The sequence below is a fragment of the Ambystoma mexicanum genome, chromosome 3p (assembly GCF_040938575.1).
Source record: "Ambystoma mexicanum isolate Mex_15411 chromosome 3p, UKY_AmexF1_1, whole genome shotgun sequence".
NCBI lineage: Eukaryota > Metazoa > Chordata > Amphibia > Caudata > Ambystomatidae > Ambystoma > Ambystoma mexicanum.
In genome coordinates, this window is record NC_090925.1 from 58745897 (window position 1) to 58768148 (window position 22252).

The 22252-nt window shown below is 45.9% G+C and overlaps 1 long non-coding RNA gene across 1 annotated transcript in view; it reads right to left on the reverse strand.

Annotated features, from left to right (window-relative positions):
• Positions 1 to 3288: 3288 nt before the first annotated feature.
• Positions 3289 to 22252, reverse strand: part of LOC138580120 (uncharacterized) — a 31482-nt gene continuing 12518 nt past the window's right edge. The window contains exon 2 of the long non-coding RNA XR_011304178.1: positions 3289 to 5562. This is a non-coding gene — a long non-coding RNA (uncharacterized lncRNA). The remainder of the gene's footprint in view (positions 5563 to 22252) is intronic.

Sequence of the window (22252 nt, forward strand, 5' to 3'; positions counted from 1 at the left end):
CCATCCGTCACTGCTAACGCTCATCTGTCCTCTTCTAACACACTTGCCGCCTCTCCCTTGCACTTTCTCCCATTTGGCAATCCTCCATCCGCTCTAAGCTGCAAGTGGCCGTCCCTTCTATTCTTGCTCTGTCACAAACCATAGCCTTTCATCATCTGACAGTCTTGTTTGTGGACATCACCTTTGTATCATCACTCTTGTGTTACGCTGTCTATCGTGCACTCTCTGCTCTTCTCCCAGCCCTGCCTTTTCCTTCCCTCTCCCACCTTCCTCTCACTCTCTTGCTCACTCTCTTCCTTGCTACCCTCTCTGCTCATATACCTGTTTTTTAAAATGTTTTTCTTCTTGTTTTTCCATTCTCTCCACAGGTTGCATTGCTTTTTTCTCTTCAGTCTAATCTCTTTCTTTCTTTCTTTCTTTCTTTCTTTCTTTCTTTCTTTCTTTCTTTCTTTCTTTCTTTCTTTCTTTCTTTCTTTCTTTCTTTCTTTCTTTCTTTCCTTCCTTCTTTCTTTCTTTCTTTCTTTCTTTCTTTCTTTCTTTCTTTCTTTCTTTCTCTCTTTCTTTCCTCCCATTTATTTGTAAAACTTGTTCTCTTTCTCTCTCCTTCCTTCCTTCCTTCCTTCCTTCCTTCCTTCCTTCCTTCCTTCCTTCCTTCCTTCCTTCCTTCCTTCCTTCCTTCCTTCCTTCCTTCCTTCCTTCCTTCCTTCCTTCCTTCCTTCCTTCCTTCCTTCCTTCCTTCCTTCCTTCCTTCCTTCCCTCATCCCATCGATATCTCTCTTTCCTTCCCTCATCCCATCGATATCTCTCTTTCCTCTCCTGTTCTAGCTGCGACCCCTTTGCCTCTCTTGCATTGCCTTTCCCTCAGGCTTTGTTTGTCTTTGTTTATACTTCTTTTATGTTCCCTATATAGACTTCTGTCTGTCTTATGTCTGTCTCTCTGTCTTGGAAATAGATGCACCCTTTAGCAGTCTCTTTCTCTTTTCCTCCCTTCGCCATCTTACTCTCTGTTAGATTTGCATGGGATGGGCCTCTGCCCGGGGACTTAAGGTGCTGAGATATCAGACTGGAGCAATGTGGGAGTGTAAGAGAAAGTGGTCCAACCTGTGGTGCCAAATGCAATCTGGTGCTTTAGCATGAGTTAATAGTTCTTCTTGCTTACCCCCTACCCAAGTGCCCCCACGCCAATGTTTTTTTTGGTAAATTCAAATTGCCATGTGCTTCCGGGTCTCAGCCTGTCTCATTACTGCTTGCCTGTTTTGACAATGTACACACATGAACAGACCATAGAAACAACAAAGAGAGAGAGCATGTAAGATCCCGGAGATCCAGAAAACAGCCAGGACCATCGAAGCAGTGAAGGGAGAGAGCATGTAGGTTCCAGGAGATCCAGAAAAAAGCCAGGACCATGGAAGTAGTGAAGGGAGAGATCATGTAAGTTCCAGGAGATCCGGAAAGCAGCAAGGACCATGGAAGCAGTGAAGGGAGAGAGCATGTAGGTTCCAGGAGATCCAGAAAACAGCCAGGACCATGGAAGCAGTGAAGGGAGAGAGCATGTAGGTTCCAGGAGATCCAGAAAACAGCCAGGACCATGGAAGCAGTGAAGGGAGAGAGCATGTAAGTTCCAGGAGATCCAGAAAACAGCAAGGACCATAGAAACAGCAAAGGGAGAGAGCATGTAAGTTCCAGGAGATCCAGAAAACAGCCAGGACCATGGAAGCAGCAAAGGGAGAGAGCATGGAAGTTCCAGGAGATCCAGAAAACAGCCAGGACCATGGAAGCAGTGAAGGGAGAGAGCATGTAGGTTCCAGGAGATCCAGAAAACAGCCAGTACCGTGGAAGTAGCGAAGGGAGAGCGCATGTAAATTCCGGGGAAGCTGACAAGTGAGATTCCGAAGGAATTCCAAATATTTCCATTATCTAGTGGTAAAAGATTTGGAGTAAAAATTAAAGGGAGCGGGATAAAAAACAACCCCATCATCCCATATGAAATTACATATAAGGAGACCTATTTTTTTCTAAGACCGATGAGTCTAGTGGCAGAAGACAGATCTTAAGATCTTTTTATCAGACTCTTAGACGTGAGCAGGATCAAGGGATTTAATCGGTAGCAAGTGGGTCACTCTGGCATGCGGCAGAGTTTGGGCCCCATGACGGCAGTAACCTTTACACTTAGGAATCGGTCAACAAAACTGGGCAACAAGTGAAGCCTAGGGCCTGATGCATTCTCAGGGTAAAGTAAAAGCTATCGGTGGGGGGGAGACGGCAAGGTTTCTGGGAACAGGACCACCACAGTCATCATTATCCACCGACCCATATGGTTGCCTTGTCCAACTCTTCCTCTTGTGGTTAGTAATGTGAAGCAACGATGGCGGTGGACAGGAAGAGGGCTGCACATCCTGAGGTCAGCTCAGTGATTGCTCCCATAGCGGGAGTGCACAGCTGCAGGGATTTGCATCAGAAAGTGGGTTTGTCCAGCACTGGTGTACATCCAAGCCTCCCCTTCGCCCCAACACATAGACACCACCTACCAGCACCCACGCCCATTATAACGCCTGATCTTCAGTGGCGCCTCCTCCATAATGGGCGTTGGGGTAGCGCCCTACCACCCATTATGAAGGATCTGAGAGAAGGGGGGCAAGCAGCAGGGCAGGCTGCTCAGCGTGGCAAGTCACGGGCTGCATGTGCAACCCCCGGGCATTGCTGGGGGGCACTGCGGTCGGCTTGGATATTAGCGACGCCATGCGCCTCTGGGTAAAGAAGCTCCAGCTACACACCACTGCCCCTGCAGCTGCAGATTGGCGCTGTGCATGCTGGGATGCTTGGGGATGCCTGACTTCCATAGCTTCATGTATGCACTGAACACCCCCGTCTGCACGAGTGGGAACGCCCCCTTGAGGCTGCCTGCCAGTGCTTTCAGAGGTAACACTCCCAGAGAGAGGCGATTGGCCCCTCTTTCCCTGCCTCCTGCCTCTGTGTTTGGTTCATGCAAATCACATTGCCAGTTGATAGCTGTCTTTTCTTCTAAATTAATATCTGGACATCACAATAAGGTGCTCTTTTTTAATTCCACTTTAGCATATGTTGGCTGCACTTTGTATTGTGATATTTGAATTACACTTTCGTTACTGAGGTGCTAATGGACTGTTGTACTTTATCATGTACAGGCCTCAACTCCAGTTTAGCAAAGCTGGGCCAGATCACATCAAAATAGGGTTCATAGGAGTGGAACCTCGGGGTTCAATCGAGCAACGTGAGGCTTTTAGAGAAAAATATTGAATTAAAACTCAATACCGTCTTGCAAGTTAATTTTATTGCTTCAAAATCACAGAATGAAATCAGTTAAGAGTGTTAATTCATCTTATTGTTTCGCGATTCACACATGTTGCACTTTAGAAAGCCTGGGGGTTCACAGAAACATTGGCAAAGTCGTAAGCGTGGACGCTTGCTCACATCACTCACACTCCATACTCGGGGTGCCCTCTCTGAAACTCGCGGTGGGGGGCGTCATTTGTGAGCACAGCGGAGGGGGATGTACCAAGTGCACAGCTGGAATTCACTGATAATAAGGGAGGCAGAGCAATGACATGCCCAAGGCCCAGATGTTGTCGTTATGTCCTCGAAGCCCGGATGACACATTTACGGGTAACAGCTGTCTCTGATGTAATGCGTGTGTAGTCAAAAATCCTAAAAAAAAAGAAGGGCATCGAAGAATAAAAAGAGAGTTCCCTTTTAATTTAACTCCAGTTGAATGTGGTGACTGGTGGCACGTGCCCTTCCTTTATTCTTGCTTCTTCAAGTGCCACAGATGACAATACCACACAGCGCCATCTTGGAGTCAACCTGCGTAGAGTGCAGACTGTGTGTTATCAAACAGGTGAACCCAAGCAGGACAGGAGAAGCATCATTCTGGTCCCTGATCCTGATCAGTCTGATAATAACAAGCATTGGCAATGCCAACAGTTGCCATAGTGGTATTAACTGGGCGTTGATGGTAGGAGGTGCAAAATGATGTGAGTACCTGGGCAACAAATAGCAGTGCCTGGCAAATACCTAATACTTATACACATGACAAAACGGTTGGCTTTGCCAATGCTTGTTTTTTAACAGGGCTTCCGTGAAGGACACGCATAGTGCTTATAGATCGAGTGGCTGAAGGCAGGCCTGGTTGAGACATGGTTATTACACAAGTAGCGTGTTTACAGCCCCAATTGAGTCATTAGCTCTCAGAAGAATGCTTTTTAGAAAACACTGGCAGACCCTTTGAGTGCAAAGTTTGATGGCACAGCTTGATTAAAGCGAGCTCAAAGACGTCCCATGGGGAGGTGTTTTGGGTGGAGAGTCGCAGAAACTGGGGGAAGGAGCAGGAGTTGGGTGGGAATGGCCATAGTGATTAGCATGGCCATGGGCAGTCAATGGGTGGGCAAATAGCCAAAGAAAACCTACGAGCTGTGTCCCTCCTCACATGCCATTGCTCCCTATCTGTACGCTAATGCAATAGTTTCGGCTTATAGGTGGTGCAAGTGCCACCTAGCAGCACACACTAAAAATGACCCTGTTGGTGGTGTGAGGATGAATTTTAGGGTAGAGCTATGTCTGCATTACATAGGTCACCATAGGCGTTTAGCTGTCCCTGTGCACCTCACTGTGGAACATGCCAGCTAGTGTTCATAGAAGTGGCAAGCTCACCTAGGTAGCCTTGGCATCACCCGACAGGGAGGAAAACATGCAATTACCGAGAAAGGAATTACAATGTCAGAAGGCAAATTGTCCCCAAAGATGGTCCTGTTTTCTATAAACTGCAAAAGCTTTGTATGGCTACAGCAGCCATCCCACAAACAAGCAGAGATTGTTGAGCGATGTGTGTTGTAGGTTGTCATGAATTGGTCCATCTAAAGAAGTAAAGACACACTGCAGTGTAACGTCAACCATTTACCAGAACACACACGATTGCCATGTGCTGCACTTCTGCACTGAGGCAAGTCTAAGCCGTGCAAGAGGTTTACTGCGCTACCCTACAATGACACCAGCCACCCCCATCTGTTTAGGAGAGGAACGCATAGAAGGAGCAGTTACTGTGGCGCAACGATTCCTTCCTCGAAGTGCACAGGGATGCCGTTGGCGTTGCACCGGATGACGATGTGCCTGGTGGTGCGGCTGCCCCGGTACTCACAGGGGTGGACGTCTGCGTTGCCATGGCACTTGCAGGTGGTGACACTGAAAGGCTGGAGACTTTCTCTCAGGCCTCCTGGGAAAGGCCTGCCTCCAGCGCCGCACACCGCGTTGATGGTGTTGTGGGGGGCGTGGATGAAGGAGTTGATCTCTTTGCACCTTGTCTGATCATCGCGGTCCCGGTTCGTCATACACTTTAGGTGCATCATGGCGCCGCAGTAATCGTTGCCGTGGTTTGACTGTGGGTTGTCGAAATGCTGCCGCAGGAACATCTGACGAGGTGTCTCTTCAGGAGGGGGTCTGCAGTGTCTATAGGCGGAAGTGACAGAGAACGCCCCCAGCAGGAGGAACACCGACAGTGCTGTTCCTATGGTCATCTTCCGGGCCAATCAACTGGAGGAAAACCACACAAAGAGAATAGGGACATTAGACAGCAGCTATAAACACATCATGGACACTTCCCTTTTTACCTTCATGTTGTAGGTTTGGCAACTCTTAATACATTTATTCAACAGGATCACGTTATGTGTATATTTAATTGAAAGACATTACATTATTACTCAGGACATTACATTACTATAGTCTCTGGAGCCCAGGAACAACATGCTCGCCTTTGAAGCAAAAGGGCTGGAGCAACACAGGTTCGAGCCCCGGGTTCGCGATTAGAAACCTCTGGGTATTAAGCGCATCATAAGTAACCTATCATATCATATCATACAAATGTATTACATATAGATCGATGTGAAGTGATTAGAAAGGAATGTACATATTTCGAGCTATTGCCAGAGATGCACCCGTTTGGGCAACACACCCGAGGACATACAACAAATAATAATTCAAGAAAGCATTACAGGTTGAGCGGGTTGTCGGGTAAAGAGACAGAGTCAAATGTGTCACCTGTGACTAGCAAAGGGGGGCTGCGAAGACCTTTTCATATGCATGGATCTCACAGCACTTAGGAGCAGGTGTCCAGTTGAAGAAAGTAAGGTCCAGCTTCATTGGGTAGCAGAGTGCACAGTGAGTGCAACACTTACACAGATAAGCAGTGGTTGTATTGTTTAGAGGTAGCAGGCATAGCAGGGCGGCTAGATGCAGCTGCAATGTGAATTCTAGAGAAGTGGGAGCAGGGACAGAGATAGAGAAGTGTGGGGTACATTTAAGGCCCTTACAGAAATCCCCTTCAACCAAAAAAATGCATTGAAACAGTACCACAAAAACGGCTGCGTTTTGTCTTCCTGGCGCATGTGTGGCAAGCATTGAACACTGCTACCCAAAGAATGGTTTACTTTCAAGTTGCACCATAAGAAAATAACCTGCATTCAGAACAGCTCTGCATTTACTGTTCTGTCGCTGTAATCCTAAAGTTGCGCACGACATTCAAGACAGCCCTGCAACTGTTTTTCATTAATCTATAACACCACAAAGTTATGTATTTCGTTGAAATACACCCCTGCGTGCTTTCTTTCATCTGATTGCCAAAAAGTTAGGCAATACCTCCCAAGAACTGCATTGTCTGCTGATAAATCATATGAGGGGCAAAGAGTTCGGCCTTTCACCCAGCACAGTTTTTTTTCCTTTTGAAGTGAACCATCACGCTCAAATTATAGCAGATGAAAAAAAAAGCATGGCTTTTTCTCTTTTTCCATGTCAATATCAAAGAAATTCTGCGCAGGAACCCTCTGTGTCTATGAACAAACAGTACAGACACAACCTCCCAAAAAATTAATTGAAAAACAGTCCCATGATCTGCAGAACCGCATTTGCAACTTGAAAGAAAAGCCCTGCACATGTGTGAATCTGCTCTTTTGAATATAAGCAAAAGTGTTGTTTAAAAGTAAATGTCAAATGAGAGGTTTTGCGTGCACAGAAACAATATTGCATATGTGGGTGGGGGTTTGTCTACATAAATGTACATTATATTTATCCCCACAAGATTTGGCTCCCTTGGAAAAGACTCAGAAACCAGTCAAACTGGGTTTTTGGCCCAGGCCCTGAATTCAATGACAAGCCCTGCCTCCCACTGAAAAGTCGCATCCATAAGCCAAATGGCCCACAATGACACGTGAGGTGGCCAAAAGTGTGAGGATTCACTGGTCTGCTAGACAAACAGGCAGCCCTGGAAGGATGAACAAAGGAAGCCAGTAGGGCTGGTGCATGACCGAGAGGTGCGATTTCCTCCAGCATCCACACCGGACGAAGAACTGCCAGAATTTCAAAGGGCATCATACAAGTCCTTTGTTGCATGCCGAGCCTGGTAGAGAAAGTTTGCTGTGGGGGTCTGCAGCACCGCCCACACATGTGACCAATCTTTCCCATTGACATTAACGGACTCCTGTATTTTAAGACATTTTTCCCAGCACCCTGAATAAGTAGTACATTTTTGTATTATGCCAGTTTTCCATGTGATTTCTTAGACAAATGTAAAGAGACCAAGTACATGTGTCTATCACTTGGTGAATTGAAATGGCCATGAAAGTCACATTTCGGGTGAATTATAAATGGAACAAATATGAAACTAGGTGAAAAGATGCAAAATGTTATTGGGAATATGTGTAATCATTGTCAGCATTTTGAATATTATGCATTTCATAAAAAGGGCAAAAATGTGCCAAAGGGCAATGTGAGTTGGCAATCGGATTGTCCAATTCCCTGTAACCTATGAAATTCGCAGATCTGCTTCTTATGGCGGTGGCTAGTATAAATTTGAAGTTTTGCTCTATAACTCATTTTTGGTCAAAAGTAGACTTGAGAGACAAAGAAAGGTTATAAATGCAAACACATAAATTATGTCAGTTCCCCTGAACCAATCGACCCAGGGGGAGGAGAGAGGACTGGTAGGCTGTCCTATCCCAGGAGAGGACTAAATACACAGTTCTCCCCCCCAGATTGTAAATTCGATGATGTCATTTTGGCTATATAAGGGGGAGACAGAGAAACACAAGGGACGTCGTCTCAAAAACATATCCAGACAATTTTGCCTAGCATGCGCCACATCTAGATGGAATTGTGAATGTTAGCATGTGCCTCACTTAGTTGGAATCCTCAACCTAGCCTACGTCGCATCTGGATAGAATTGTAAATGTTATCAGAGTTCGGAGACAAGTTCAGTCTCCCGCAGAACTCTCTGTGTTTGGACCCCTGTGAGGAGCTGCTGCTACTGTGCCTTTAACTCCCTGGACCAGCCTACAAAAACTAAGTGCAAGCGCGGAGCGCGGCGCAGAGTTCGGAGACAAGTTCAGTCTCCCGCAGTCCGCCGCACGTCCGCCAGCGCCGACTGCACGCCTGCACGCCAGGGTGCCTCCGCTAACAGCCTGAGTTGCTGTTGCTAAGCTGCGCAAAATGGTGACTGTGACTACGAAGGAGGGCCCGCAGACTCGGCATAGATCATTGTTATCCCAAAGGAAGTTGCCTCCGATCTAAGGAGGTAAGCCTGGTCGACTTGTCTGTTCCAAATGACTCAGTTGTTTTTATTGACAAAACAGACAGTACGGGTAACTTGGAGGCTGCTAGTCGTCTGTTGAGAGGCATAGTGCCTTTGCTAGCCTCCTTGTCTTAGACAGCCTTGGGTCCCCCTTTCATGAGGGATATACACACTGGAAAGGTTTGCAGTTTAATTCATCAACATGTGTGTTCAGGAAGCTCTGAAAGTCGCCCAGTTGACCCGGTTGACCTTGATACTGTATTTTCACCTTCGGTGTACATTGATGCCAGTGAGGTCGCCTTAATTTCCCCCTTTGAATTAACTGATTCCGACCTCTTGGCAATCAACATTCCAAAGTGCTGTTGCTTCCCCCCCGGTTGAAAACCGATGCCTTGGAGTGCAGCCTGCATCCTCTTCTCCAATGCCTTCTAATGCAAAAAAAAACCACGATGGTGCCACTATCAGCGGATAGCACAAAGAAGGCTGGCAGTCTTAAATCGCTTAACGAAACAAAATCTGGGGGGGGAAGGGCACGAATTCATTGCCGACTCTAAGTGCTGTTAAAAAGACTTCAGTTGAAGAAAAAGACTCGAGCCTCATGGCTCTACCTGAAACAGATGCAACAAATGTTATATACCCTGCTGCCCCAAAGGTTGCAGGACACTTCCAAAAGTATGACATCGATTGATAATGCCTCTACCGAACTGTCAGGGCGGGAAGCGAGGTTGGCTGCAAGGTTAAAGGCCGACTTTTTGACAACCTATGAACGTCTAAATGACAGTTTTTGGCACAATCAAACGGCACACACAAACAGAAAGGAAGTTGCCGATCTCAACTTATTAGGGAACTTACCTTGTAATTTATCAAATAGATCTGAGGGATCGATGTCAGTCTTGAACAACTCCACACATCAAAGATCTTATGGAAATTTGGAGTCTTCAGGCACCAAGGACGTAGAGACGAGGGCCGTAATGAGTAATTCGAAGTTGTCCGGCTTGCCAAAGGAAAAGAGTGCCCCCACCAGAGTGAAACAGGTGGCTGTAGAAGAAGAAAGACTTCAACAGCCTTCTAAAAGCTCCCTATCCACGGCAGCCAGAATTCAAATACATAATAATGTTTTGGCTGCAACATCGATTGCCTTACTGGCATTTATGAAACTGTATGAATCTCTGCATGATGCCGTGCGTGACCAGATGTCTCTTTTGGCTGCTGTAAACGCAAAGATCTCAACGCTTGAATCATTTTCGCAAGCTATTGTTCATAGACTCGATAGCGAAGCCGAGACATCCCAAAAATGGCAAAGCAGATCATGCGATCTTGCTCGGCAGGCAAATGGAGATAAATCGTCCCTAACTGACGCAGTAATTGAGTGCACAAAATGGATGCGTCATAATATTCCAACAAAAATACGAACGGGAAGCGGAGGGTTTGATGATCTGCCCAGGAAAATACCAGGGCCAGAAGTAGCAACTGGAAAGCCTGACCCTGTCCCAAAATCCTCCCTTGTGCCTACAGGAGCGAGTGGCCGTAGTATGGTCCTAGTATGTCCAGTTGATGGACAAACGGAAACCGTAAAGAATGTCTTTGTAGCACAGGACAAGGGCACAAAGGCAAGTGAAGCAAACAAGAGCCAAATGCCTAGTGATCAGAACACCTCCTTGCTCCAGCAGGAAGCACCCGACCATACCAGCAATGGCACTGAGCCGGCAGCAACGCTGGAGACGGAGCAAACACTTGGGGGTCGGCCACTAGTGCAAGGGGTGGCGAAAGTTGTCTCAGGCAATCTAACAGAGATACTTTCGTTTGGGATACTCAACAAGCCCACAATGACTGAGAAAGTGAGTGAAAACCAAACCCTGAAAAAAAAGAGCGGTGAAAAAAAAAAAATCAGCAACATGCTCGAACCAGAGGCAAGTAGCCAAACGTGCTCGGATAACGGGCAGCAAAAAATTCATACGGAATCTTTCAACGCCACCTCACCCATCTATGTTTCCCCGTTCTGTAAAGTCAACGGAGGCTACAAATAATTCCAACACAAAGCTGAAACATTGACGGTACCTCATCACTGCCTAAAGAGAGCAAGGGCAAGTTCAGAGTGTGACGACGACGAAACATCTGAGCCATCCATCAACTTATGTGAATTCTCAACATACTCGATTGATGATGAAGAGGCAAATGCAGTTGATGTTTCCACGGAGGAACTTCTATCAGGTGTCTTGGGAAAGGCTAATGACTCTCAGCCCCGGTTGGATGTTCCAAGAGTGATTCCATCACAAGAAAGCGATATAGCAATAAAAAAAAACAAAAAAAAATTAAAGATGCTCCTACCTCTGCCCACAGACAAGGAAAAAAATGACCTGATTAGTAAAGCGCCAGTTGATTCTGCTCAGCCAAATGCCATGTGTGGCAAATTAAATCCGAAATTAACAAGAGCGCAAGCCAAAAAACAGGACAGAGATATCAAAATGAAGACCATAAAATCAATTGCCTAAACTGACAAAGGACCATGGAAAATACAAACCAAAAATGCTTTGCCAGAGCAAAAAGAGGTAAATCTGAACCGACAGAACGTATTAAAACTTTTACAGTGCATCCCAACACTGCGAGCTACCAAATCAGATGATATAGCGGTAGTCGAGTACATGTCCGAGGACCACCTGGATAACTTACATCTTAAATCCAGAAAGCTAAGGTTAGCTGTAAAGGATGCTGCTGACGACTTTTTGTTCTTCGGTTTTGAAGTACTGAGTGCTGATGACCACGACGAAGAATGTACATCCTCCCCATTTGTAGAACAAACGGAGAATGAAAAACGGAGAGAAGATCTGTGGGCTCAGATTAGGATAAAGCGCTCTCCATTCCTAAAGGCTGACAGTCACCCTGGTCAATAGCTCAGCGTAGATCACTCGGATGGCAATAATCAGTTATTATCATGGAACACCCGAGGCTTTTCCCACCTTTTTGATGGAAAATGGAAAATAGCGGACCAAATTTCTATAATATGTTTACAAGAAACTTGGCTGCGTGAATGTCCGGTGTGTGATGGCTATACAGTTCTTCTCAACCCGGCTGGAAAGAATGTATTTGGCCGCCCCTTCTCTGGTCTGATAACAATGATAAAAAACAGCGATGAATGGATGATCCCATCGAACCAAGAATCCAAACATGTTTGTGCAAGTCACAACAATTCAAAATTCTAGGACCACAAATCCTTGTTGCCATGTGATACTGATAGTCAACATTTATTGGAACCCTGCAATGATTTCACAATCAACATTCATTGCAGTGGTTGTGTCTGCAGTTGACAAATGCTTACTAGCATATAATGATCCTATAATTTTAATATGTGGGGACTTCAACTATGCCTGGGTGAACAGGCCAGCGATAAAAAGCATAACATCCGGCTTAAGGACCAATGTTGAGATACAGGACCGTGGCGTACGTTGGGACAAGGAGATGGTCCTTAGAGATTGCCCAATGCTGAATGGTTGTACACGTGGAGATATCCCCCCAGGTTTTACCTGGAAGCGAGGCGATTCCATGAAGACACTCGACTCCATCTGGGTATCCAGGAACTTCTTACCTCAAGTAACTGCCCTCAAAGTTACAAAAACAGAAAAGAGCGACCACGATGCCCTGATGTTGTACTGGCTGAAAACTCCCAAAAAAGCTTCGCTAAAATACTCAGAGAGGATCACCATAAACAACGGAGCAAACAGATTACGCATGAATGCACCTCAAATGGCTACGTTGAAAACTAGCTTCGCCAATGCAAACTCAAATACCTCGAGGATAAACTATACACTGTTACTACATCAATTCATAGTAAGGAGCAAAACCAAAACAGGGAACAATGTTGAAGCAAAACACATTTTTAATCCAATAATAAGACGAGAAAAGCAAAAACTTCGGGACGATATAAGGCTCCAAAAAAAAGATAGCTCCCGTAGTGACAGCAAGCAAATCCAAAAACGAAGACAGCGATACCGAAATTGGATGAAATCCTTTAATTTGAGTCGGGTACAAGACCAAGCCGAACATATGCTTAAACTAATTCTGCAAAAAGACAGCAGACATATATGGGAGATCATCAATACTGGTAGCGTCAAACACACTTACTCAATGTCAAATGGAGTAAACGGGGAAAGCTGGGTGGAGCATTTTACGAATATATTTGACGACTTCAACTGCATTGAGGTCTCTCCTTTATCTCTAACTGATGGAAGATGGAATGTGGCAGACGCAGCTGAAGACATTGAACAAGCGATTCAGAAGTTAAAGTCCTCAAGGGCAGCCGGCCCCGATGGTATATCAAATGTCATGTTGAAAACTCACAGCTCGAAATGGGCCAACCTAATGAGTATCCTTTTTGAAAGAATTGCACTGGAAAGAAAACTGCCTGAATCCTGGTCTAAGGCAGTAGTCGTACCGATATTTAAAAAGGGTAATCGGGATGATCCCAACAACTATCGCCCGATTGCCCTTTTGGATACTATCGGAAAGGTATTTGGTTTGTTTCTCCAGAAGCGACTTGCACGTTGGGCCGAAGAGGTCTCAGCGATTGACCAACGACAAACCGGTTTTACAAAAGGAGTGGGGGTTGAGCTTAACCTATTCCTTCTGAATTGCCTAAAACTGGATACGCTTAGGCGGAAAAGAAAACTGTACATCGCATTTATTGAACTGAGTCAGGCATTCGACAGTATCAACCGTAATCTCCTGTGGAAGAAACTTCATGGTTGGAAGTGTCCAAGCGAGTTGCTGTCACCACTGATTGCTTTACACTCTAAGACATCCATCAGAGTTCGGCTAAATGAGCAAGGCGAATTATCTGATGAGATTCCTACAAAACGAGGAGTGAAGCAAGGTTGCCCCTTGGCAGCCCAATTATTTAATCTTTTCCTATCCGACCTGCCACTATCATTAAACAATCTAAGGGTCTTCCCCCCGTTAGTAAATGGGCAAAAGATAAGCTGGGCTATCTATGCCGATGATATTGTTCTTATGGACTCCACACCAATTGGATTACAGCGACTGCTGAATGCGCTACAACATTACTGTATGCAAAATGACCTACGACTCAATAGCAAAAAGTCAAAAATTGTCGTGGTTGGTCAAAGCAAACTAAAGAGATCAAGCAAATTTGCCTGGAAGATAAACGATGAACTTCTCGAGACAACAGAGAGTATCAGATACTTAGGTGTTATGTTTAATACCTCAATACGAGAGTGGGACTGGTCACAAGACTTGGTGGCCCGTATGCAAATGTTTGCACTGCAAGGGGCAAAACTGCATGCAGCATATGGAAAATGTACCTTGAAGCCAGTCCTGACATTCTACCTTCAAAAAGTAGTTCCTGCGATAACCTTTGGATGCGAAACTAGCTGGAACATCCCACAAGATCTGTGGGACAAGCTCGAAGGGAAATTCTGGCGCAAAGTGTTGAGATTACCAAATAGCTCTCCAATAGCAGAGGTGCGCTATGAGTTATGTATTGAGTGCCTCTACAGATCTGTGCTTTGGAAATCAATTTCCATCTTAAGGAAAATGCGGCTGGAGACAGTTGTAAAACCATACGAAATCTTACAAACTGCACCAGAGCACCCATCTGCCATTTTATTGAAGGAGTGGGAGAAAAAACTATGTCTCTTATTAGACAATGCCGACGTCTCTTTTGAGACAGTACTATTACGACCTCAAGTTGCAAAAAAGAAAATCTGACTACAAAATTGGATAAGAAATGAAGAACGCCGAAACAAACTGGCATCCTCTTTGGACTTTGGAAGCGCTTTAAACAAACTTGACGCAATTCCAAAATACTTGGAGAAATTTCCATCATGCTATCATCGGAACATGTTCCTGCGTCTCCGACTCAATCTATATAAAAAAAGGGAAATACAGCTGCTGAGGCGCGATCCGCTTGTACAGATTTATCGGTGTCGGTTTTGCAAGCATGGGTCAGAATATGTGAAGCATCTAATTCTGGATTGCAAAGCAATCTCAGCACAGCGTAGTCTACATCTAGCACGCTTCGCACCCTTGTCGGGAAACATGGATGCATGGTGGTGTTACCTAATTGCAGGATCCAACACTCAGTTGACTTGTGCAATTATAAACTTTATGGACGCCCTGAAGTTAAACAACATGGAGTGACATTTTTTGAACTCATTTAATGAAGGAAGAATTTTGGAATTGGAATTGGAAATGTAACAAAAAAATGGTTCTTTCTTTTGAATTAAACTAATGTTACAATTAAAAAAAAAAAGAAAAATGTTATCATGTGCACACATAGAGGGAATTCTTTAGCCTACCATGCACCACATCTAGATAGAAAAGCAATTCAATGCCTGATATATGACTCTCCTGCTTAGCCTGGACCTAGCGTGCAATCATGAATCAATAACCAACCCACTTACAACTTCACTCCTCTGCCTACACCTCTCAAAGTTCGAACCAAACAAGCCTTAACGCAGCAAACCGCACAAACTTCACTACACTGCAACAACAAAATAAACTGCACATAGACTTGCAAAACAGCACACGATGACTACCGACCGTAAAACACCCCAAGCCCAGCCAATGGACCCACCGGGCTGAGGCTGCCAACAGCACATCACTGCTATCTTGCACTTATCCAGCTCATTCCCACTAACTCACCACCCCCCTCTCCCTTTTTCAGAGCCGCCAGAGCGCCAGGGGACCACTCCGGTGGTGATAGTGCGCGGTACAAATATCCTTTAACATTAACCTGCTACCCAATATGCCTCCTAATGTGATGCTGCCTAGCGCCACTGTGCCCATGCTACCTAATGTGTTGTTGCCCAGCACCACAGTGCCCACGCTACCTGATGTGTTGTTGCCCAGCACCACTGTGCCCATGCTACCTAATGCGATGTTGCCTAGCGCCACTGTGCCCATGCTACCTAATGTGATGTTGCCTAGCGCCATTGTGCCCATGCTACCTAATGTGATGTTGCCTAGTGTCACTGTGCCCATGCTACCTAATGTGATGTTGCCTAGCGCCACTGTGCCCATGCTACCTAATGTCATGTTACCCTGCACCACTGCAAATGGGACCTCATCCAAACCTCACCCCCACAAGCCCTCAGCTCTCGCTCACACCACAGCACAGTCACCAGTCCTACCTTGCCACGTCCCCTCATCTACCCCCTCCACCCCACCCCATGCCCACCTGAAATGTGCCCTCATCAACTCCAGGTCTCTGCCAGCGCACGCCATGGATGTGCACGACCTAATCAGCAACAACAATCTCGACCTCCTATTCCTTAGTGTAACTTGGTTGACTGATGCTTCTGGTCCTGCCCTTGCCTTAGCCATCCCCGATGGATCCATTATATATAGAAGTGACCGATCCTCACACAGAGGGGGTGGGGTAGCCGTCATTGCCAGAGACTCTCTCTCAATTCGAACTATCCAGAAGGACCTCGATCAAAACTCTGACTACCTTCTTCTTAAACTTAAGCTCTACCACAACTGCACCATCGCCACTCACCTCATCTATCGACCTCCTGGCCCCTCCAGCGACTTCAAAAAAGCTCTCACACACTCTCTCTCTCTGATAACCTCAAAAGATCCTCTAAAATCCTGCTCCTTGGGGACTTCAACCTGGGACTTGATGACCCCAAAGACACACATGCCTCAGCCTTCAACAAGGCCCTGGCCACCCTTGGGTTCTCCCAAACCATCTCAAGCCCTACCCACACAAAGGGCCGCACCCTGGACTGGGTTGCACACCACAACTGCACATTCAGCCACCCGGTTATCTCGCCAATACCCTGGTCTGACCACCACTGCATCACCTTCAACATTATCACTCCAAGGACCCGCCACCTCCCTCTATCACCCTCCCAGCAGCACTCTCACGCAGTCTGAAACTCCTCACCCACAACAACCTAGCTCAACATCTCAAGGTACCAGCCCTACTACCTCCCTTCTCTAACAACCCTGAAGTACTTGTCGACGACTTCAAAAAGACTGTATCCCAGGCCCTCGACCTGGAAGCACCTCTCTCCCTCAAAAAAGAAAAAAAAACAAGTACTGTAACCCGTGGTTCACCCAAGACCTCTTACAGATGCGCGCTCAAAAAAGAACTGCTCTCACCACTTGGGTCAAGAACCCGACTGAAGTCACCAAAACCACCTTAAAAACAATTTATAAGCTCTACAAAACCGCCATCACCAACGGCAAAGCCAAATCTTATAATACCAGGATTACCAATGCTAAATCTGAAAGCCGCAAAATCTTTGCCATTTTCAGAGAACTAGAGACCCCTTCTGTCCCACCCTTATCAATTGTGAAGGATGAATCCTGGTAAAATTCCATTCAATCTGCCATGCTAAAAAAACTAGAGTTCTTACAGGCCAAAATCCTTTCCCATCAAAAGGAGATTATCAAAATGATCACCAGTTCTGAAAGCTCCCATGTCCGCACCACCCTCTCCAATTCCTCCCCTCAATTCAACTTCAAAGACATGACCGAATCAGAGGTCCTCTCACTCCTCCAAACCATCAAACCCTCCAACTGTCCAGCACAAGTCATCAAGGAATGCCTCTTTTCACACCGGCTCCGTCCCACTGGGACTTAAGGAAGCGTGGGTTTGTCCGCTTCTCAAGAAGCCCTCCTTGGACCCTGCCTGCCCAGGCAACTACAGGCCCATTACTACTGTACCCTTTCTACTGAAAATACTGGATAAAGCAGCCTACCTGCAAATTCAGAAATTCCTAGAGGACAACCACATCCTTGGACTCAGACAATCAGGGTTCAGGCCACGTCATGGGACCGAAATGGCTCTCCTTGACCTAAAAAACCAAATCGATGACCTCAGAGACGCTGGCAATTCAGCGCTCCTCCTGCTCCTCGACCTGTCAGCCGCCTTTGACTTGGTCGAACACAAAACCCTATGCAAACACCTATCCTCTGTGGCTAACTTTTCTGACAAGGCCTGTAAATGGATAGACTCATTTCTAAAAGAGAGAGTTATGAAAGTCTTCTCTGACTCCTCCTGTGCTGACCCGAGTACCAATAAATGCGGAGTTCCGCAAGGCTCTTGCACAGCCCCTACCCTTTACAACCTCTTCACGAGGCCCCTGTTTCAAATCCTGGACTCGTTGGGCCTCTCATACACGAACTATGCAGATGACACCCAGGTACTGATCCCCCTATCGGGTGACTACCTTGCCGACCAGAGTACCCTGGACTCAGTTTACTCAACAATCCAATCCTGGATGGCAGAAAACTGGCTTTGTCTCAACAGTGAGAAGACTGAGCTTCTGCTGGTGGGTTCACCCTCCACCCTGAGTAAACTAGGCACTCAATATTCCTCCTTCACCATTGACAACATTCCTATATCCATCTCACCTTCCATCAAAACCCTGGGTGACTTCTTAGAACCTGACGTGACCATGAACAGACAGGTTAATGCCATAGCCTCTACGTCAGCCTACCACTCCAAGCTCATCACGGCAGTCAGACCTTTCCTATCCCAACAAAATTGCATGCATAACCATCACCAGGGCCATCATTGGATCAAGGCTAGACTACTGCAATGCCCTATTCATAGGCACTTCTGCCAAGAATGTGGGCAAACTCCGAATTGTCCAAAACAACGCGCTCAGAGCCGCCACGGGTCTCTCGCGTCAAGAACACATCTCAGAACTGAGGAGACAGGTCCACTGGCTTCCGGTTAAGCAAAGGATTATCTTCAAAGCCCTAGCTCTGACTCACAAGTGTCTCCATAACCTTGCTCCTCCCTATCTAGCTCAGAGAATGATCAAAGCCTCCACCTCCAAACCATCCAGATCTCAATACACTAACCTGCTATCCGTCCCTAGAACTCGCAAAGCCCGTGCAGGCGGCTCTAGCTTCCCTTCAGTCGCACCCACTCTATGGAATGCCCTCCCGCCACACCTCAGGCTCATTGACTCTCACTCAGCGTTTCGCAAAGCAGTCAAAACAAACCTCTTTGTATGATGATGTATCTTGTGTTGTAATCTTGTACGCTCAAAAAAAAACATGCAACCCTGTATTATGAACAAGTGTAACCCTTAAGTAAGCCTGCTTTAGCTCTGATACAGCGCCTCAATGCCTGCAGGCTACTAGTGCGCTCTACAAATATAAATAAATAAAAATAAATAAAATAAATTAACATTGACATTAACAATATAGGCAGATCCATCCATACATCCATATCCAGGCACACACAAAAATCCAGGGAGAAAGGATAGGAGATAGCTGACCCCATCCAGGAGAGCCCAGTGACCAGATACCTTGCCTAGCTGATCCCATTCTAGGAGAGTGAAGTGACCAGACCTTGCCTAGCTCTTCCAGCATTCCATCCAGAAGATCCCAGTGACCAGATCCCTTGCCTTGCTGATCCCATTCTAGTTGAGCGAAGTGACCAGACCTTGCTTGGCTGATCCAATTATAGGAGAGCAAAATAACCAGACCTTGCCTAGCGGTCCAGCATTTCATCCAGGAGAGCCCAGTGACCAGATCCCTTGGCCTGGCTGTTCAGGGACCTCACTGGCTTTACAGAGTCCAAAACTCAAGCTTACATTGTAAGTAGCACATAACCCAGTTCCCAAACTGCATATCCCGCTATTTTGACTCTTGCACCCTGTAAAATCCCATTCAAGTCCCAATTTGCCAGTATAACCCGTTCACCTTTCCATAGACAAATCTGTATTAACCTGTGTATGTTAGTGCATTCCTGTTACAAATCTTTCTATAGTCTGTATAAATCCTTAGCATTATTTTGCAGCAAATCAATTAATTCCCCTATAAAGAGATCCACTGTGAGTTGATTGACATTCTAAAATAACCCCCTCATGTCAAGTGCCTTTATTTAATGATCATAGCCATTAAAATATAGCCTTAACAGAGTTAGTCTTTGTCTAGTAAAAACCAATTTGCCGGTGTATTGTGCATTCCTACGAATTTCTACTGTGCATTTATCCCATAGAGAAACCCAAACCATAGTCTCATTGAGAGTAACCCATTTTTGTTTGAATCCTATCTGTTAAGTGCCTCTGTTCCTTGTCCTGAAAACCGATTTTCGATTTTGACAGCCAAGCCTTTTCCATGGCTGCCTGTCACCTCAAGTCCTGTGTAGAAACAAATTGCCATTCTGCCGCATGTGTTTTCTTTTGCATTTCTTTTCTTTCTCCAAAATCGACTTTCTTACCTTGTGTTCATGTTGTCTTGCTGCCCTGCTTAGTAGTAAGTGAGCTTCCTCATTTCTTCAGTGTAGCAACACAAATTTCCTCATTAGCCATCCAGCCGCGATTGGAAGCTGCTGTGCGAGTAACAAGTGACATCTGATTATGCTGTTTTGCTCACAAATAAGGTTTTCATTTTCTGTTCTGGCCTCTCATCTTGGGGTGGTGGGCTGAATCCTAAATGTTCCCTTTTCATTCTGACTACTTGCCACTGCCTTCCATCCACAAAGAAGTTAGTTAGCAGAGGTTTGGGGGTGAGTGTTGCAGGGGGAGTGCTTAACTTGAATGCTATCTGTTGCTTTTAAAACGATGTATTTTCTGTTTGCTATTAAAGGTTTCTGTATATTGTGTTAGAAGTTTGAATTAACTGTATTGTGGAAATCTTTGCATTTGTATTGACACCACCTTGGTGACTGCTGCCCAATTATTTGATTTTGCTTTATTTTTGCTTTATTTTTCATTTCACCTGGTAGTTATGGAAGACAAATACCAAGAAAGTATAAACTCTGCACAATACCAGTCTGACCTTTTAAATCAAACCGAGGGTGAATTAAAGCAGGTAGAAGAAAAAATGCGAGAAAGGCAAAATTCCGAGGTGGAATTTGGAAACCACATCAAGTGGCTCAAGGAGGAGTTGGCAGTACAGTAACAAACTAATTCAGAACAGGAGGCCCAATTATTGGCACTAAAAGAAGTGTGCCAAGAAAAGGTTGATTCCATGAAAGAGAGTCAACTAAAATGAAACCAACAAGTAACAGACTATAAAACCTGTTTAGAGGAATTTGGTGCTCTACAAAAACAGATTGAGGAATTGGACGAGGAGAATAATAAGTTAATCATTAAATAAGTTCATTCCCAAACAGAATTTGACCAGGAGTGCCACAATTTAGGAGCTATAAAACAACAGAGGGATGACCTGACTGAACAGATTGGTAACCTGTACCAGGAAAAAGATGCCTTATGCAAGAAATTGTGCAAATGAAAGGCAGACCTGGAGAAAAGAGAGTCAGACCTTCAGGAACGGACTGACCTAAAAACAGAGTATGGAAATTTAATGGGGCACATGAGACAAGTAGAAGGTGATCTAGAAGAGACCACCCAGGCCATAAATATGCAGGGACAAGAAATGAGGTCTGAAAGCCTATAGAAAACAAGAATCCAACCGAAAAACCCCAAACAAATCAACACCCCCACTGCTGACAAGGTGGCAGAGGTGAGGGCTGCCCCCATTTTGGACCTAGAAATGGAGGGGCCTAAAAATACACCTTCCCCAAAGCAGCCAAATCACAGGCAGAGAAGACCCTCTGACCAATCACAAACAGGTGGCAGTCAGGTAGGGTACGCCACAAATGTGCCCCCTAACTCTGCCAATTCCATCAGCCCTAGGTACAGGGGAAACAGACCCATCTTGTGGTACGTGTGGACTCCCATGGTCCATGGGGGGATCTAATCAGGTGAGTACGGACCCAGGAAACTTCCCTCCAAACTTCCCTCAGGAGGGGAGTAATCTTCCAAATCCTAGTTTAAGTTTCTTCCTCAGGTACCCTTAAAACTGCAACATTCAGGACAACCCTCCTAACTCTCCTTGCTTTCAAAAGTCTAAACTACCAAGGGTGGAGGTCTACCAGGGAAACCCTCAGTCCCCAGGTTACTCCGGGAGAAGGGACAGTTACCCTTCCCAAGAGCAACCCAGATTTGACAGAAGACCCCCGTATCAGCCAGAGAGGGTGTCACAGCTGGAGCGCCAGGTCCAGAACCTAACCCAAGACCTGTGTCGCATGTTGAGGGCTCAGCAGAACCCTCAGATGAACATGGCGGCTCAGAACAGCTCGGACCAAGGGTCTGGCACCCCGGAACAAGAACAAGGAGAGAACCCCGACAACCAACCGGTTCCAGAGGAGGAGGCATGGGAGGAAAGGAGATGGAAAGCCCTAGAGGAAGCTTCCTTCCTCACTCGTGAAAAGCCCATAGACACCCTGGAACCGAAACTTAAGTCTCCTACCCCCGAAAATCTGCAACCTAGGGAACAGAGGGTGGGTAGGAGAAACAAAGAGACAAAAAAGACCCATGTTGTGGAGGAAGTCTGTGTCCTCCAGTTTGAAGGGGAAGAACCCTTGGAGGATTCTAAGAAGAAAGTCTTCTCTTTCAAGGATGGGGGATTCCTCCCAAAGAAAAATGGGTCCCAAAAGACCATAACCCAGACTGGGTAGGTATGGGGACAGACTCAGAACCGCCCATCCCTGAACCCCAGAAATGTCATCCTAAGAACCTAGCAATGACTGAGGGATCCTCTCCACAAACTGATGATTTGAGTGACTGTCTCCAGGGAAAGGGGGACAGCACAGAATCAAGGGTAAAAGGGGATTCCAAAAACCCACCAATCTCAGGATGCCAAATTTTATTTACAGATTCCCGAACTCCCACA